Raw genomic sequence first — 19,208 nt, 5'->3', positions numbered from 1 at the left:
TCGATGATTTCTTCGATTTTGACGAGAAGTAGCCGTCATTTCCTTCCCGTTGGAGATATTTCGACGTTTAAGCGCTCCTTTCTCTCCATTTTACACTGCAAATGTAATGCACTACCGTTTAAGTGTCGATGCAAGCAAAATAGCTCGCAAATCGTGATGATTTCGTCGATTTTGACGAGAAGTAGCGGTCATGTATTTCCGGTTGGAGATATTTCGACGTTTAAGCGCTCGTTTCACTCCACTTTACACTGCAAATGTAATGCACCACCTTTAAGCGTCGAAACAAGCAAGATAGCTGGCAAATCGCGACGATTTCGTCGATTTTGACGAAAAGTAGCCGTCATTTCCTTCCCGTTGGAGATATTTCGACGTTTAAGCGCTCAGTTCACTCCGTTTTACTCTGCAAATGTAATGCACTACCGCCTAAGCGTAGAAACAAGCAAAATAGCTCGCATATCGCGATGACTTTGTCGACTTTGACGAAAAATAGCCGTCATTTCCTTCCCGTTCGAAATATTTCGACGTTTAAGCGCTCATTTCACACTCCTTTACACTGCAAATGTAAGCACTACCGTTTATGGATCGAAACAACCAAAATAGCTCGCAAATCGCGATGGTTTCGTCGATTTTGACGAAAAGTAGCCGTCATTTCTTTCCTGTTCGAGATATTTCGACGTTTAAGCGCTCGTTTCACTCCATTTTACACTTCAAATGTAATGCACTAACGTCTAAGCGTCGAGACAAGCAAAATAGCTCGCAAATCGCGATGGTTTCGTCGATTTTGACGAAAAGTAGCCGTCATTTCCTTCCCGTTGGAGATATTTCGACGTTTAAGCGCTCAGTTCACTCCGTTTTACTCTGCAAATGTAATGCACTACCGTCTAAGCGTAGAAACAAGCAAAATAGCTCGCATATCGCGATGACTTCGTCGATTTTGACGAAAAATAGCCGTCATTTCCTTCCCGTTCGAAATATTTCGACGTTTAAGCGCTCATTTCACACTCTTTTACACTGCAAATGTAAGCACTACCGTTTATGCATCGAAACAAGCAAAATAGCTCGCAAATCGCGATGGTTTCGTCTGTTTTGACAAAAACTTGCCGTCATTTCCTTAACGTTCGAGATATTTCGATGTTTAAGCGCTCATTTCACTCCATTTTACACTGCAAATGTAATGCACTTCCGTTTAAGCGACGAAACAAGCAAGATAGCTCGCAAATCGCGATGATTTCGTCGATTTTGACGAAAAGTAGCCGTCATTTCTTTCCCGTTCGAGATATTTCGACATTTAAGGGCTCGTTTCCCTCCATTTTACACTTCAAATGTAATGCACTACCGTTTAAGTGTGGATGCAAGCAAAATAGCTCGCTAATCGTGATGATTTCGTCGATTTTGACGAAAAGTAGCGGTCATTTATTTCCGGTTGGAGATATTTCGACGTTTAAGCGCTCGTTTCACTCCACTTTACACTGCAAATGTAATGCACCACCTTTAAGCGTCGAAACAAGCAAGATAGCTGGCAAATCGCGACGATTTCGTCGACTTTGACGAAAAGTAGCCGTCATTTCCTTCCCGTTGGAGATATTTCGACGTTTAAGCGCTCAGTTCACTCCGTTTTACTCTGCAAATGTAATGCACTACCGTCTAAGCGTAGAAACATGCAAAATAGCTCGCATATCGCGATGACTTCGTCGATTTTGACGAAAAATAGCCGTCATTTCCTTCCCGTTCGAAATATTTCGACGTTTAAGCGCTCATTTCACACTCTTTTACACTGCAAATGTAAGCACTACCGTTTATGCATCGAAACAAGCAAAATAGCTCGCAAATCGCGATGGTTTCGTCTGTTTTGACAAAAACTTGCCGTCATTTCCTTAACGTTGGAGATATTTCGATGTTTAAGCGCTCATTTCACTCCATTTTACACTGCAAAAGTAATGCACTACCGTTTAAGCGACGAAACAAGCAAAATAGCTCGCAAATCGCGATGATTTCGTCGATTTTGACGAAAAATAGCCGTCATTTCCTTCCCGTTGAAGATATTTCGATGTTTAAGCGCTCATTTCACTCCCTTTTACACTGCAAATGTAATGCACTACCGTTTAAGCTTCGAAACAAGCAAGATAGCTCGCAAATCGTGATGATTTCGTCTATTTTGACGAAAACTAGCCGTCATTTCTTTCCCGTTCGAGATATTTCGACGTTTAAGCGCTCGTTTCACTCCATCTTACACTTCAAATGTAATGCACTACAGTCTAAGCGTCGAGACAAGCAAAATAGCTCGCAAATCGCGATGTTTTCGTCGATTATGACGAAAAATAGCCGTCATTTCCTTCCCGTTGGAGATATTTCGACGTTTAAGCGCTCGTTTCACTCCCTTTTACGCTGCAAATGTAATGCACTACCGTTTAAGCGACGAAACAAGCAAACTAGCTCGCAAATCGCGATGATTTCGTCTATTTTGACAAAAACTTGCCGTCATTTCCTTAACGTTGGAGATATTTCGATGTTTAAGCGCTCATTTCACTCCATTTTACACTGCAAAAGTAATGCACTACCGTTTAAGCGACGAAACAAGCAAAATAGCTCGCAAATCGCGATGATTTCGTCGATTTTGACGAAAAATAGCCGTCATTTCCTTCCCGTTGAAGATATTTCGATGTTTAAGCGCTCATTTCACTCCCTTTTACACTGCAAATGTAATGCACTACCGTTTAAGCTTCGAAACAAGCAAGATAGCTCGCAAATCGCGATGATTTCGTCTATTTTGACGAAAACTAGCCGTCATTTCTTTCCCGTTCGAGATATTTCGACGTTTAAGCGCTCGTTTCACTCCATCTTACACTTCAAATGTAATGCACTACAGTCTAAGCGTCGAGACAAGCAAAATAGCTCGCAAATCGCGATGTTTTCGTCGATTATGACGAAAAATAGCCGTCATTTCCTTCCCGTTGGAGATATTTCGACGTTTAAGCGCTCGTTTCACTCCCTTTTACGCTGCAAATGTAATGCACTACCGTTTAAGCGACGAAACAAGCAAACTAGCTCGCAAATCGCGATGATTTCGTCGATTTTGACGAAAAGTACCCGTCATTTATTTCCGGTTGGAGATATTTCGACGTTTAAGCGCTCGTTTCACTCCACTTTACACTGCAAATGTAATGCACCACCTTTAAGCGTCGAAACATGCAAGATAGCTGGCAAATCGCGATGATTTCGTCGATTTTCACGAAAAGTAGCCGTCATTTCCTTCCCGTTGGAGATATTTCGACGTTTAAGCGCTCGTTTCACTCCATTTTACACTGCAAAAGTAATGCACTACCGTTTAAGCGACGAAACAAGCAAAATAGCTCGCAAATCGCGATGATTTCGTCGATTTTGACGAAAAATAGCCGTCATTTCCTTCCCGTTCGAAATATTTCGACGTTTAAGCGCTCATTTCACACTCTTTTACACTGCAAATGTAAGCACTACCGTTTATGCATCGAAACAAGCAAAATAGCTCGCAAATCGCGATGGTTTCGTCTGTTTTGACAAAAACTTGCCGTCATTTCCTTAACGTTCGAGATATTTCGATGTTTAAGCGCTCATTTCACTCCATTTTACACTGCAAATGTAATGCACTTCCGTTTAAGCGACGAAACAAGCAAGATAGCTCGCAAATCGCGATGATTTCGTCGATTTTGACGAAAAGTAGCCGTCATTTCTTTCCCGTTCGAGATATTTCGACATTTAAGGGCTCGTTTCCCTCCATTTTACACTTCAAATGTAATGCACTACCGTTTAAGTGTGGATGCAAGCAAAATAGCTCGCTAATCGTGATGATTTCGTCGATTTTGACGAAAAGTAGCGGTCATTTATTTCCGGTTGGAGATATTTCGACGTTTAAGCGCTCGTTTCACTCCACTTTACACTGCAAATGTAATGCACCACCTTTAAGCGTCGAAACAAGCAAGATAGCTGGCAAATCGCGACGATTTCGTCGACTTTGACGAAAAGTAGCCGTCATTTCCTTCCCGTTGGAGATATTTCGACGTTTAAGCGCTCAGTTCACTCCGTTTTACTCTGCAAATGTAATGCACTACCGTCTAAGCGTAGAAACATGCAAAATAGCTCGCATATCGCGATGACTTCGTCGATTTTGACGAAAAATAGCCGTCATTTCCTTCCCGTTCGAAATATTTCGACGTTTAAGCGCTCATTTCACACTCTTTTACACTGCAAATGTAAGCACTACCGTTTATGCATCGAAACAAGCAAAATAGCTCGCAAATCGCGATGGTTTCGTCTGTTTTGACAAAAACTTGCCGTCATTTCCTTAACGTTGGAGATATTTCGATGTTTAAGCGCTCATTTCACTCCATTTTACACTGCAAATGTAATGCACTACCGTTTAAGCGACGAAACAAGCAAAATAGCTCGCAAATCGCGATGATTTCGTCGATTTTGACGAAAAATAGCCGTCATTTCCTTCCCGTTGAAGATATTTCGATGTTTAAGCGCTCATTTCACTCCCTTTTACACTGCAAATGTAATGCACTACAGTTTAAGCTTCGAAACAAGCAAGATAGCTCGCAAATCGCGATGATTTCGTCTATTTTGACGAAAACTAGCCGTCATTTCTTTCCCGTTCGAGATATTTCGACGTTTAAGCGCTCGTCCCACTCCATCTTACACTTCAAATGTAATGCACTACCGTCTAAGCGTCGAGACAAGCAAAATAGCTCGCAAATCGCGATGTTTTCGTCGATTATGACGAAAAATAGCCGTCATTTCCTTCCCGTTGGAGATATTTCGACGTTTAAGCGCTCGTTTCACTCCCTTTTACACTGCAAATGTAATGCACTACCGTTTAAGCGACGAAACAAGCAAACTAGCTCGCAAATCGCGATGATTTCGTCGATTTTGACGAAAAGTACCCGTCATTTATTTCCGGTTGGAGATATTTCGACGTTTAAGCGCTCGTTTCACTCCACTTTACACTGCAAATGTAATGCACCACCTTTAAGCGTCGAAACAAGCAAGATAGCTGGCAAATCGCGACGATTTCGTCGATTTTGACGAAAAGTAGCCGTCATTTCCTTCCCGTTGGAGATATTTCGACGTTTAAGCGCTCAGCTCACTCCGTTTTACCCTGCAAATGTAATGCACTACCGTCTAAGCGTCGAAACAAGCAAAATAGCTCGCATATCGCGATGACTTCGTCGATTTTGACGAAAAATAGCCGTCATTTCCTTCCCGTTCGAAATATTTCGACGTTTAAGCGCTCATTTCACACTCTTTTACACTGCAAATGTAAGCACTACCGTTTATGCATCGAAACAAGCAAAATAGCTCGCAAATCGCGATGGTTTCGTCTGTTTTGACAAAAACTTGCCGTCATTTCCTTAACGTTGGAGATATTTCGATGTTTAAGCGCTCATTTCACTCCATTTTACACTGCAAAAGTAATGCACTACCGTTTAAGCGACGAAACAAGCAAAATAGCTCGCAAATCGCGATGATTTCGTCGATTTTGACGAAAAATAGCCGTCATTTCCTTCCCGTTGAAGATATTTCGATGTTTAAGCGCTCATTTCACTCCCTTTTACACTGCAAATGTAATGCACTACCGTTTAAGCTTCGAAACAAGCAAGATAGCTCGCAAATCGCGATGATTTCGTCTATTTTGACGAAAACTAGCCGTCATTTCTTTCCCGTTCGAGATATTTCGACGTTTAAGCGCTCGTTTCACTCCATCTTACACTTCAAATGTAATGCACTACAGTCTAAGCGTCGAGACAAGCAAAATAGCTCGCAAATCGCGATGTTTTCGTCGATTATGACGAAAAATAGCCGTCATTTCCTTCCCGTTGGAGATATTTCGACGTTTAAGCGCTCGTTTCACTCCCTTTTACGCTGCAAATGTAATGCACTACCGTTTAAGCGACGAAACAAGCAAACTAGCTCGCAAATCGCGATGATTTCGTCTATTTTGACAAAAACTTGCCGTCATTTCCTTAACGTTGGAGATATTTCGATGTTTAAGCGCTCATTTCACTCCATTTTACACTGCAAAAGTAATGCACTACCGTTTAAGCGACGAAACAAGCAAAATAGCTCGCAAATCGCGATGATTTCGTCGATTTTGACGAAAAATAGCCGTCATTTCCTTCCCGTTGAAGATATTTCGATGTTTAAGCGCTCATTTCACTCCCTTTTACACTGCAAATGTAATGCACTACCGTTTAAGCTTCGAAACAAGCAAGATAGCTCGCAAATCGCGATGATTTCGTCTATTTTGACGAAAACTAGCCGTCATTTCTTTCCCGTTCGAGATATTTCGACGTTTAAGCGCTCGTTTCACTCCATCTTACACTTCAAATGTAATGCACTACAGTCTAAGCGTCGAGACAAGCAAAATAGCTCGCAAATCGCGATGTTTTCGTCGATTATGACGAAAAATAGCCGTCATTTCCTTCCCGTTGGAGATATTTCGACGTTTAAGCGCTCGTTTCACTCCCTTTTACGCTGCAAATGTAATGCACTACCGTTTAAGCGACGAAACAAGCAAACTAGCTCGCAAATCGCGATGATTTCGTCGATTTTGACGAAAAGTACCCGTCATTTATTTCCGGTTGGAGATATTTCGACGTTTAAGCGCTCGTTTCACTCCACTTTACACTGCAAATGTAATGCACCACCTTTAAGCGTCGAAACATGCAAGATAGCTGGCAAATCGCGATGATTTCGTCGATTTTCACGAAAAGTAGCCGTCATTTCCTTCCCGTTGGAGATATTTCGACGTTTAAGCGCTCGTTTCACTCCATTTTACACTTCAAATGTAATGCACTAACGTCTAAGCGTCGAGACAAGCAAAATAGCTCGCAAATCGCGATGGTTTCGTCGATTTTGACGAAAAGTAGCCGTCATTTCCTTCCCGTTGGAGATATTTCGACGTTTAAGCGCTCAGTTCACTCCGTTTTACTCTGCAAATGTAATGCACTACCGTCTAAGCGTAGAAACAAGCAAAATAGCTCGCATATCGCGATGACTTCGTCTATTTTGACGAAAAATAGCCGTCATTTCCTTCCCCTTCGAAATATTTCGACGTTTAAGCGCTCATTTCACACTCTTTTACACTGCAAATGTAATGCACTTCCGTTTAAGCGACGAAACAAGCAAGATAGCTCGCAAATCGCGATGATTTCGTCGATTTTGACGAAAAGTAGCCGTCATTTCTTTCCCGTTCGAGATATTTCGACATTTAAGGGCTCGTTTCCCTCCATTTTACACTTCAAATGTAATGCACTACCGTTTAAGTGTGGATGCAAGCAAAATAGCTCGCTAATCGTGATGATTTCGTCGATTTTGACGAAAAGTAGCGGTCATTTATTTCCGGTTGGAGATATTTCGACGTTTAAGCGCTCGTTTCACTCCACTTTACACTGCAAATGTAATGCACCACCTTTAAGCGTCGAAACAAGCAAGATAGCTGGCAAATCGCGACGATTTCGTCGACTTTGACGAAAAGTAGCCGTCATTTCCTTCCCGTTGGAGATATTTCGACGTTTAAGCGCTCAGTTCACTCCGTTTTACTCTGCAAATGTAATGCACTACCGTCTAAGCGTAGAAACATGCAAAATAGCTCGCATATCGCGATGACTTCGTCGATTTTGACGAAAAATAGCCGTCATTTCCTTCCCGTTCGAAATATTTCGACGTTTAAGCGCTCATTTCACACTCTTTTACACTGCAAATGTAAGCACTACCGTTTATGCATCGAAACAAGCAAAATAGCTCGCAAATCGCGATGGTTTCGTCTGTTTTGACAAAAACTTGCCGTCATTTCCTTAACGTTGGAGATATTTCGATGTTTAAGCGCTCATTTCACTCCATTTTACACTGCAAATGTAATGCACTACCGTTTAAGCGACGAAACAAGCAAAATAGCTCGCAAATCGCGATGATTTCGTCGATTTTGACGAAAAATAGCCGTCATTTCCTTCCCGTTGAAGATATTTCGATGTTTAAGCGCTCATTTCACTCCCTTTTACACTGCAAATGTAATGCACTACAGTTTAAGCTTCGAAACAAGCAAGATAGCTCGCAAATCGCGATGATTTCGTCTATTTTGACGAAAACTAGCCGTCATTTCTTTCCCGTTCGAGATATTTCGACGTTTAAGCGCTCGTCCCACTCCATCTTACACTTCAAATGTAATGCACTACCGTCTAAGCGTCGAGACAAGCAAAATAGCTCGCAAATCGCGATGTTTTCGTCGATTATGACGAAAAATAGCCGTCATTTCCTTCCCGTTGGAGATATTTCGACGTTTAAGCGCTCGTTTCACTCCCTTTTACACTGCAAATGTAATGCACTACCGTTTAAGCGACGAAACAAGCAAACTAGCTCGCAAATCGCGATGATTTCGTCGATTTTGACGAAAAGTACCCGTCATTTATTTCCGGTTGGAGATATTTCGACGTTTAAGCGCTCGTTTCACTCCACTTTACACTGCAAATGTAATGCACCACCTTTAAGCGTCGAAACAAGCAAGATAGCTGGCAAATCGCGACGATTTCGGCGATTTTGACGAAAAGTAGCCGTCATTTCCTTCCCGTTGGAGATATTTCGACGTTTAAGCGCTCAGTTCACTCCGTTTTACTCTGCAAATGTAATGCACTACCGTCTAAGCGTAGAAACAAGCAAAATAGCTCGCATATCGCGATGACTTCGTCGATTTTGACGAAAAATAGCCGTCATTTCCTTCCCGTTCGAAATATTTCGACGTTTAAGCGCTCATTTCACACTCTTTTACACTGCAAATGTAAGCACTACCGTTTATGCATCGAAACAAGCAAAATAGCTCGCAAATCGCGATGGTTTCGTCTGTTTTGACAAAAACTTGCCGTCATTTCCTTAACGTTGGAGATATTTCGATGTTTAAGCGCTCATTTCACTCCATTTTACACTGCAAAAGTAATGCACTACCGTTTAAGCGACGAAACAAGCAAAATAGCTCGCAAATCGCGATGATTTCGTCGATTTTGACGAAAAATAGCCGTCATTTCCTTCCCGTTGAAGATATTTCGATGTTTAAGCGCTCATTTCACTCCCTTTTACACTGCAAATGTAATGCACTACCGTTTAAGCTTCGAAACAAGCAAGATAGCTCGCAAATCGCGATGATTTCGTCTATTTTGACGAAAACTAGCCGTCATTTCTTTCCCGTTCGAGATATTTCGACGTTTAAGCGCTCGTTTCACTCCATCTTACACTTCAAATGTAATGCACTACCGTCTAAGCGTCGAGACAAGCAAAATAGCTCGCAAATCGCGATGTTTTCGTCGATTATGACGAAAAATAGCCGTCATTTCCTTCCCGTTGGAGATATTTCGACGTTTAAGCGCTCGTTTCACTCCCTTTTACGCTGCAAATGTAATGCACTACCGTTTAAGCGACGAAACAAGCAAACTAGCTCGCAAATCGCGATGATTTCGTCGATTTTGACGAAAAGTCCCCGTCATTTATTTCCGGTTGGAGATATTTCGACGTTTAAGCGCTCGTTTCACTCCACTTTACACTGCAAATGTAATGCACCACCTTTAAGCGTCGAAACATGCAAGATAGCTGGCAAATCGCGATGATTTCGTCGATTTTGACGAAAAGTAGCCGTCATTTCCTTCCCGTTGGAGATATTTCGACGTTTAAGCGCTCGTTTCACTCCATTTTACACTTCAAATGTAATGCACTAACGTCTAAGCGTCGAGACAAGCAAAATAGCTCGCAAATCGCGATGGTTTCGTCGATTTTGACGAAAAGTAGCCGTCATTTCCTTCCCGTTGGAGATATTTCGACGTTTAAGCGCTCAGTTCACTCCGTTTTACTCTGCAAATGTAATGCACTACCGTCTAAGCGTAGAAACAAGCAAAATAGCTCGCATATCGCGATGACTTCGTCGATTTTGACGAAAAATAGCCGTCATTTCCTTCCCGTTCGTAATATTTCGACGTTTAAGCGCTCATTTCACACTCTTTTACACTGCAAATGTAAGCACTACCGTTTATGCATCGAAACAAGCAAAATAGCTCGCAAATCGCGATGGTTTCGTCTGTTTTGACAAAAACTTGCCGCCATTTCCTTAACGTTGGAGATATTTCGATGTCTAAGCGCTCATTTCACTCCATTTTACACTGCAAATGTAATGCACTTCCGTTTAAGCGACGAAACAAGCAAAATAGCTCGCAAATCGCGATGATTTCGTCGATTTTGACGAAAAATAGCCGTCATTTCCTTCCCGTTGAAGATATTTCGATGTTTAAGCGCTCCTTTCTCTCCATTTTACACTGCAAATGTAATGCACTACCGTTTAAGCTTCGAAGCAAGCAAGATAGCTCGCAAATCGCGATGATTTCGTCGATTTTGACGAAAAGTAGCGGTCATTTATTTCCGGTTGGAGATATTTCGACGTTTAAGCGCTCGTTTCACTCCACTTTACACTGCAAATGTAATGCACCACCTTTAAGCGTCGAAACAAGCAAGATAGCTGGCAAATCGCGACGATTTCGTCGATTTTGACGAAAAATAGCCGTCATTTCCTTCCCGTTGAAGATATTTCGATGTTTAAGCGCTCCTTTCTCTCCATTTTACACTGCAAATGTAATGCACTACCGTTTAAGCTTCGAAACAAGCAAGATAGCTCGCAAATCGCGATGATTTCGTCTATTTTGACGAAAACTAGCCGTCATTTCTTTCCCGTTCGAGATATTTCGACGTTTAAGCGCTCGTTTCACTCCATCTTACACTTCAAATGTAATGCACTACAGTCTAAGCGTCGAGACAAGCAAAATAGCTCGCAAATCGCGATGTTTTCGTCGATTATGACGAAAAATAGCCGTCATTTCCTTCCCGTTGGAGATATTTCGACGTTTAAGCGCTCGTTTCACTCCCTTTTACACTGCAAATGTAATGCACTACCGTTTAAGCGACGAAACAAGCAAACTAGCTCGCAAATCGCGATGATTTCGTCGATTTTGACGAAAAGTACCCGTCATTTATTTCCGGTTGGAGATATTTCGACGTTTAAGCGCTCGTTTCACTCCACTTTACACTGCAAATGTAATGCACCACCTTTAAGCGTCGAAACAAGCAAGATAGCTGGCAAATCGCGACGATTTCGTCGATTTTGACGAAAAGTAGCCGTCATTTCCTTCCCGTTGGAGATATTTCGACGTTTAAGCGCTCAGTTCACTCCGTTTTACTCTGCAAATGTAATGCACTACCGTCTAAGCGTAGAAACAAGCAAAATAGCTCGCATATCGCGATGACTTCGTCGATTTTGACGAAAAATAGCCGTCATTTCCTTCCCGTTCGAAATATTTCGACGTTTAAGCGCTCATTTCACACTCTTTTACACTGCAAATGTAAGCACTACCGTTTATGCATCGAAACAAGCAAAATAGCTCGCAAATCCCGATGGTTTCGTCTGTTTTGACAAAAACTTGCCGTCATTTCCTTAACGTTGGAGATATTTCGATGTTTAAGCGCTCATTTCACTCCATTTTACACTGCAAATGTAATGCACTACCGTCTAAGCGTCGAGACAAGCAAAATAGCTCGCAAATCGCGATGTTTTCGTCGATTATGACGAAAAATAGCCGTCATTTCCTTCCCGTTGGAGATATTTCGACGTTTAAGCGCTCGTTTCACTCCCTTTTACACTGCAAATGTAATGCACTACCGTTTAAGCGACGAAACAAGCAAACTAGCTCCCAAATCGCGATGATTTCGTCGATTTTGACGAAAAGTACCCGTCATTTATTTCCGGTTGGAGATATTTCGACGTTTAAGCGCTCGTTTCACTCCACTTTACACTTCAAATGTAATGCACTACCGTTTAAGTGTCGATGCAAGCAAAATAGCTCGCAAATCGTGATGATTTCGTCGATTTTGACGAGAAGTAGCCGTCATTTGCATCCCGTTGGAGATATTTCGACGTTTAAGCGCTCATTTCACTATATTTTATACTGCACATGTAATGCACTACCGTTCAAGCGTGGAAACAAGCAAAATAGCTCGCAAATTTCGATGATTTCTTCGATTTTGACGAGAAGTAGCCATCATTTCCTTCCCGTTGGAGATATTTCGACGTTTAAGCGCTCCTTTCTCTCCATTTTACACTGCAAATGTAATGCACTACAGTTTAAGCTTCGAAGCAAGCAAGATAGCTCGCAAATCGCGATGATTTCGTCGATTTTGACGAAAAGTAGCCGTCATTTCTTTCCCGTTCGAGATATTTCGACATTTAAGCGCTCGTTTCCCTCCATTTTACACTTCAAATGTAATGCACTACCGTTTAAGTGTCGATGCAAGCAAAATAGCTCGCAAATCGTGATGATTTCGTCGATTTTGACGAGAAGTAGAAGTCATGTATTTCCGGTTGGAGATATTTCGACGTTTAAGCGCTCGTTTCACTCCACTTTACACTGCAAATGTAATGCACCACCTTTAAGCGTCGAAACAAGCAAGATAGCTGGCAAATCGCGACGATTTCGTCGATTTTGACGAAAAGTAGCCGTCATTTCCTTCCCGTTGGGGATATTTCGACGTTTAAGCGCTCAGTTCACTCCGTTTTACTCTGCAAATGTAATGCACTACCGTCTAAGCGTAGAAACAAGCAAAATAGCTCGCATATCACGATGACTTCGTCGATTTTGACGAAAAATAGCCGTCATTTCCTTCCCGTTCGAAATATTTCGACGTTTAAGCGCTCATTTCACACTCTTTTACACTGCAAATGTAAGCACTACCGTTTATGCATCGAAACAAGCAAAATAGCTCGCAAATCGCGATGGTTTCGTCTGTTTTGACAAAAACTTGCCGTCATTTCCTTAACGTTGGAGATATTTCGATGTTTAAGCGCTCATTTCACTCCATTTTACACTGCACATGTAATGCACTACCGCCTAAGCGTGGAGACAACAAAATAGCTCGCAAATCGCGATATTTTCGTCGATTATGACGAAAAATAGCCCTCATTTCCTTCCCGTTGGAGATATTTCGACGTTTAAGCGCTCGTTTCACTCCCTCTTACACTGCAAATGTAATGCACTACAGTTTAAGCGACGAAACAAGCAAACTAGCTCGCAAATCGCGATGATTTCGTCGATTTTGACGAAAAGTACCTATCATTTATTTCCGGTTGGAGATATTTCGACGTTTAAGCGCTCGTTTCACTCCACTTTACACTGCAAATGTAATGCACCACCTTCAAGCGTCGAAACATGCAAGATAGCTGGCAAATCGCGATGATTACGTCGATTTTGACGAAAAGTAGCCGTCATTTCCTTCCCGTTGGAGATATTTCGACGTTTAAGCGCTCGTTTCACTCCGTTTTACACTGCAAATGTAAGCACTACCGTTTAAGCGTCGAGACAAGCAAAATAGCTCGCAACTCGCGATGATTTCGTCTGTTTTGACAAAAACTTGCCGTCATTTCCTTAACGTTGGAGATATTTCGACGTTTAAGCGCTCATTTCACTCCATCTTACACTGCAAATGTAATGCACTACCGTCTAAGCGTCGAGAAAAGCAAAATAGCTCGCAAATCGCGATGTTTTCGTCGATTATGACGAAAAATAGCCGTCATTTCCTTCCCGTTGGAGATATTTCGACGTTTAAGCGCTCATTTTACTCCCTTTTACACTGCAAACGTAAGCACTACCGTTTAAGCTTCGAGACAAGCAAAATAGCTCGCAAATCGCGATGATTTCGTCGATTTTGACGAAAAGTAGCCGTCATTTCCTTCCCGTTGGAGATATTTCGACGTATAAGAGCTCGTTGAAATCCATTTTACACTGCAAATGTAACGCACTACCGTTTAGGCGTCGAAACAAGCAAAATAGCTCGCAAATCGCGATGATTTCGTCGATTTTGACGAAAAGTAGCCTTCATTTCCTACCGGTTGGAGATATTTCGACGTTTAAACGCTCATTTCACTCCATTTTACACTGCACATGTAACGCACTACCGTCTAAGCGTAGAAACAAGCAAAATAGCTCGCATATCGCGATGACTTCGTTGATTTTGACGAAAAATAGCCGTCATTTCCTTCCCGTTCGAAATATTTCGACGTTTAAGCGCTCATTTCACACTCTTTTACACTGCAAATGTAAGCACTACCGTTTATGCATCGAAACAAGCAAAATAGCTCGCAAATCGCGATGGTTTCGTCTGTTTTGACAAAAACTTGCCGTCATTTCCTTAACGTTGGAGATATTTCGATGTTTAAGCGCTCATTTCACTCCATTTTACACTGCAAATGTAATGCACTACCGTTTAAGCGACGAAACAAGCAAAATAGCTCGCAAATCGCGATGATTTCGTCGATTTTGACGAGAAATAGCCGTCATTTCCTTCCCGTTGAAGATATTTCGATGTTTAAGCGCTCATTTCACTCCCTTTTACACTGCAAATGTAATGCACTACCGTTTAAGCTTCGAAACAAGCAAGATAGCTCGCAAATCGCGATGATTTCGTCTATTTTGACGAAAACTAGCCGTCATTTCTTTCCCGTTCGAGATATTTCGACGTTTAAGCGCTCGTTTCACTCCATCTTACACTTCAAATGTAATGCACTACCGTCTAAGCGTCTAGACAAGCAAAATAGCTCGCAAATCGCGATGTTTTCGTCGATTATGACGAAAAATAGCCGTCATTTCCTTCCCGTTGGAGATATTTCGACGTTTAAGCGCTCGTTTCACTCCATTTTACACTTCAAATGTAATGCACTAACGTCTAAGCGTCGAGACAAGCAAAATAGCTCGCAAATCGCGATGGTTTCGTCGATTTTGACGAAAAGTAGCCGTCATTTCCTTAACGATGGTGATATTTCGACGTTTAAACGCTCATTTCACTCCATTTTACACTGCACATGTAACGCACTACCGTCTAAGCGTAGAAACAAGCAAAATAGCTCGCATATCGCGATGATTTCGTCGATTTTGACGAGAAGTAGCCGTCATTTCCTTCCCGTTGGAGAAATTTCGACGTTTAAGCGCTCGTTGAAATCCATTTTACACTGCAAATGTAATGCCCTACCGTTTAAGCTTCGAAGCAAGCAAGATAGCTCGCAAATCGCGATGATTTCGTCGATTTTGACGAAAAGTAGCCGTCATTTCTTTCCTGTTCGAGATATTTCGACGTTTAAGTGCTCGTTTCACTCCATTTTACACTTCAAATGTAATGCACTAACGTCTAAGCGTCGAGACAAGCAAAATAGCTCGCAAATCGCGATGGTTTCGTCGATTTTGACGAAAAGTAGCCGTCATTTCCTTAACGATGGTGATATTTCGACGTTTAAACGCTCATTTCACTCCATTTTACACTGCACATGTAACGCACTACCGTCTAAGCGTCGAAACAAGCAAAATAGCTCGCAAATCGCGATGATTTCGTCGATTTTGACGAAAAGTAGCCGTCATTTCTTTCCTGTTCGTGATATTTCGACGTTTAAGCGCTCGTTTCACTCCATCTTACACTTCAAATGTAATGCACTACCGTCTAAGCGTCGAGACAAGCAAAATAGCTCGCAAATCGCGATGTTTTCGTCGATTATGACGAAAAATAGCCGTCATTTCCTTCCCGTTGGAGATATTTCGACGTTTAAGCGCTCGTTTCACTCCCTTTTACACTGCAAATGTAATGCACTACCGTTTAAGCTTCGAAGCAAGCAAGATAGCTCGCAAATGTCGATGATTTCTTCGATTTTGACGAGAAGTAGCCGTCATTTCCTTCCCGTTGGAGATATTTCGACGTTTAAGCGCTCCTTTCTCTCCATTTTACACTGCAAATGTAAGCACTACCGTTTAAGCATCGAGACAAGCAAAATAGCTCGCAAATCGCGATGATTTCGTCGATTTTGACGAAAAGTACCCGTCATTTATTTCCGGTTGGAGATATTTCGACGTTTAAGCGCTCGTTTCACTCCACTTTACACTTCAAATGTAATGCACTACCGTTTAAGTGTCGATGCAAGCAAAATAGCTCGCAAATCGTGATGATTTCGTCGATTTTGACGAGAAGTAGCCGTCATTTGCATCCCGTTGGAGATATTTCGACGTTTAAGCGCTCATTTCACTATATTTTATACTGCACATGTAATGCACTACCGTTCAAGCGTGGAAACAAGCAAAATAGCTCGCAAATGTCGATGATTTCTTCGATTTTGACGAGAAGTAGCCGTCATTTCCTTCCCGTTGGAGATATTTCGACGTTTAAGCGCTCCTTTCTCTCCATTTTACACTGCAAATGTAATGCACTACCGTTTAAGCTTCGAAGCAAGCAAGATAGCTCGCAAATCGCGATGATTTCGTCGATTTTGACGAAAAGTAGCCGTCATTTCTTTCCCGTTCGAGATATTTCGACATTTAAGCGCTCGTTTCCCTCCATTTTACACTTCAAATGTAATGCACTACCGTTTAAGTGTCGATGCAAGCAAAATAGCTCGCAAATCGTGATGATTTCGCCGATTTTGACGAGAAGTAGCGGTCATGTATTTCCGGTTGGAGATATTTCGACGTTTAAGCGCTCGTTTCACTCCACTTTACACTGCAAATGTAATGCACCACCTTTAAGCGTCGAAACAAGCAAGATAGCTGGCAAATCGCGACGATTTCGTCGATTTTGACGAAAAGTAGCCGTCATTTCCTTCCCGTTGGAGATATTTCGACGTTTAAGCGCTCAGTTCACTCCGTTTTACTCTGCAAATGTAATGCACTACCGTCGAAGCGTAGAAACGAGCAAAATAGCTCGCATATCGCGATGACTTCGTCGATTTTGACGAAAAATAGCCGTCATTTCCTTCCCGTTCGAAATATTTCGACGTTTAAGCGCTCATTTCACACTCTTTTACACTGCAAATGTAATGCACCACCTTTAAGCGTCGAAACATGCAAGATAGCTGGCAAATCGCGATGATTTCTTCGACTTTGAAGAAAAGTAGCCGTCATTTCCTTCCCGTTGGAGATATTTCTACGTTTAAGCGCTCATTTCACTCCGTTTTACACTGCAAATGTAAGCACTACCGTTTAAGCGTCGAGACAAGCAAAATAGCTCGCAAATCGCGATGATTTCGTCTGTTTTGACAAAAACTTGCCGTCATTTCCTTAACGTTGGAGATATTTCGACGTTTAAGCGCTCATTTCACTCCATTTTACACTGCAAATGTAATGCACTACCGTCTAAGCGTCGAGAAAAGCAAAATAGCTCGCAAATCGCGATGTTTTCGTCGATTATGACGAAAAATAGCCGTCATTTCCTTCCCGTTGGAGATATTTCGACGTTTAAGCGCTCATTTTACTCCATTTTACACTGCACATGTAATGCACTACCGCCTAAGCGTGGAGACAACAAAATAGCTCGCAAATCGCGATATTTTCGTCGATTATGACGAAAAATAGCCCTCATTTCCTTCCCGTTGGAGATATTTCGACGTTTAAGCGCTCGTTTCACTCCCTTTTACACTGCAAATGTAATGCACTACCGTTTAAGCGACGAAACAAGCAAACTAGCTCGCAAATCGCGATGATTTCGTCGATTTTGACGAAAAGTACCCGTCATTTATTTCCGGTTGGAGATATTTCGACGTTTAAGCGCTCGTTTCACTCCACTTTACACTGCAAATGTAATGCACCACCTTTAAGCGTCGAAACATGCAAGATAGCTGGCAAATCGCGATGATTTCTTCTATTTTGACGAGAAGTAGCCGTCATTTCCTTCCCGTTGGAGAAATTTCGACGTTTAAGCGCTCATTTCACTCCGTTTTACACTGCAAATGTAAGCACTACCGTTTAAGCGTCGAGACAAGAAAAATAGCTCGCAAATCGCGATGATTTCGTCTGTTTTGACAAAAACTTGCCGTCATTTCCTTAACGTTGGAGATATTTCGACGTTTAAGCGCTCATTTCACTCCATTTTACACTGCAAATGTAATGCACTACCGTCTAAGCGTCGAGAAAAGCAAAATAGCTCGCAAATCGCGATGTTTTCGTCGATTATGACGAAAAATAGCCGTCATTTCCTTCCCGTTGGAGATATTTCGACGTTTAAGCGCTCATTTTACTCCCTTTTACACTGCAAATGTAAGCACTACCGTTTAAGCTTCGAGACAAGCAAAATAGCTCGCAAATCGCGATGATTTCGTCGATTTTGACTAAAAGTAGCCGTCATTTCCTTCCCGTTGGAGATATTTCGACGTATAAGAGCTCGTTGAAATCCATTTTACACTGCAAATGTAACGCACTACCGTTTAGGCGTCGAGACAAGCAAAATAGCTCGCAAATCGCGATGATTTCGTCGATTTTGACGAAAACTAGCCTTCATTTCCTACCGGTTGGAGATATTTCGACGTTTAAGCGCTCATTTCACTCCATTTTACACTGCACATGTAATGCACTACCGTTTAAGCGTCGAAACAAGCAAAATAGCTCGCAAATCGCGATGATTTCGTCGACTTTGACGAGAAGTAGCCGTCATTTCCTTCCCGTTGGAGAAATTTCGACGTTTAAGCGCTCGTTGAAATCCATTTTACACTGCAAATGTAATGCACTACCGTTTAAGCTTCGAAGCAAGCAAGATAGCCCGCAAATCGCGATGATTTCGTCGATTTTGACGAAAAGTAGCCGTCATTTCTTTCCTGTTCGAGATATTTCGACGTTTAAGCGCTCGTTTCACTCCATTTTACACTTCAAATGTAATGCACTAACGTCTAAGCGTCGAGACAAGCAAAATAGCTCGCAAATCGCGATGGTTTCGTCGATTTTGACGAAAAGTAGCCGTCATTTCCTTAACGATGGAGATATTTCGACGTTTAAACGCTCATTTCACTCCATTTTACACTGCACATGTAACGCACTACCGTTTAAGCGTCGAAACAAGCAAAATAGCTCGCAAATCGCGATGATTTCGTCGATTTTGACGAGAAGTAGCCGTCATTTGCATCCCGTTGGAGATATTTCGACGTTTAAGCGCTCATTTCACTATATTTTATACTGCACATGTAATGCACTACCGTTCAAGCGTGGAAACAAGCAAAATAGCTCGCAAATGTCGATGATTTCTTCGATTTTGACGAGAAGTAGCCGTCATTTCCTTCCCGTTGGAGATATTTCGACGTTTAAGCGCTCCTTTCTCTCCATTTTACACTGCAAATGTAATGCACTACCGTT

This window comes from Bombus vancouverensis, chromosome 3, assembly GCF_051014615.1.
Source record: "Bombus vancouverensis nearcticus chromosome 3, iyBomVanc1_principal, whole genome shotgun sequence".
Lineage (NCBI taxonomy): Eukaryota > Metazoa > Arthropoda > Insecta > Hymenoptera > Apidae > Bombus > Bombus vancouverensis.
The sequence above is the reverse complement of the archived record's forward strand: the minus strand, read 5'-3'. Positions refer to the sequence as shown.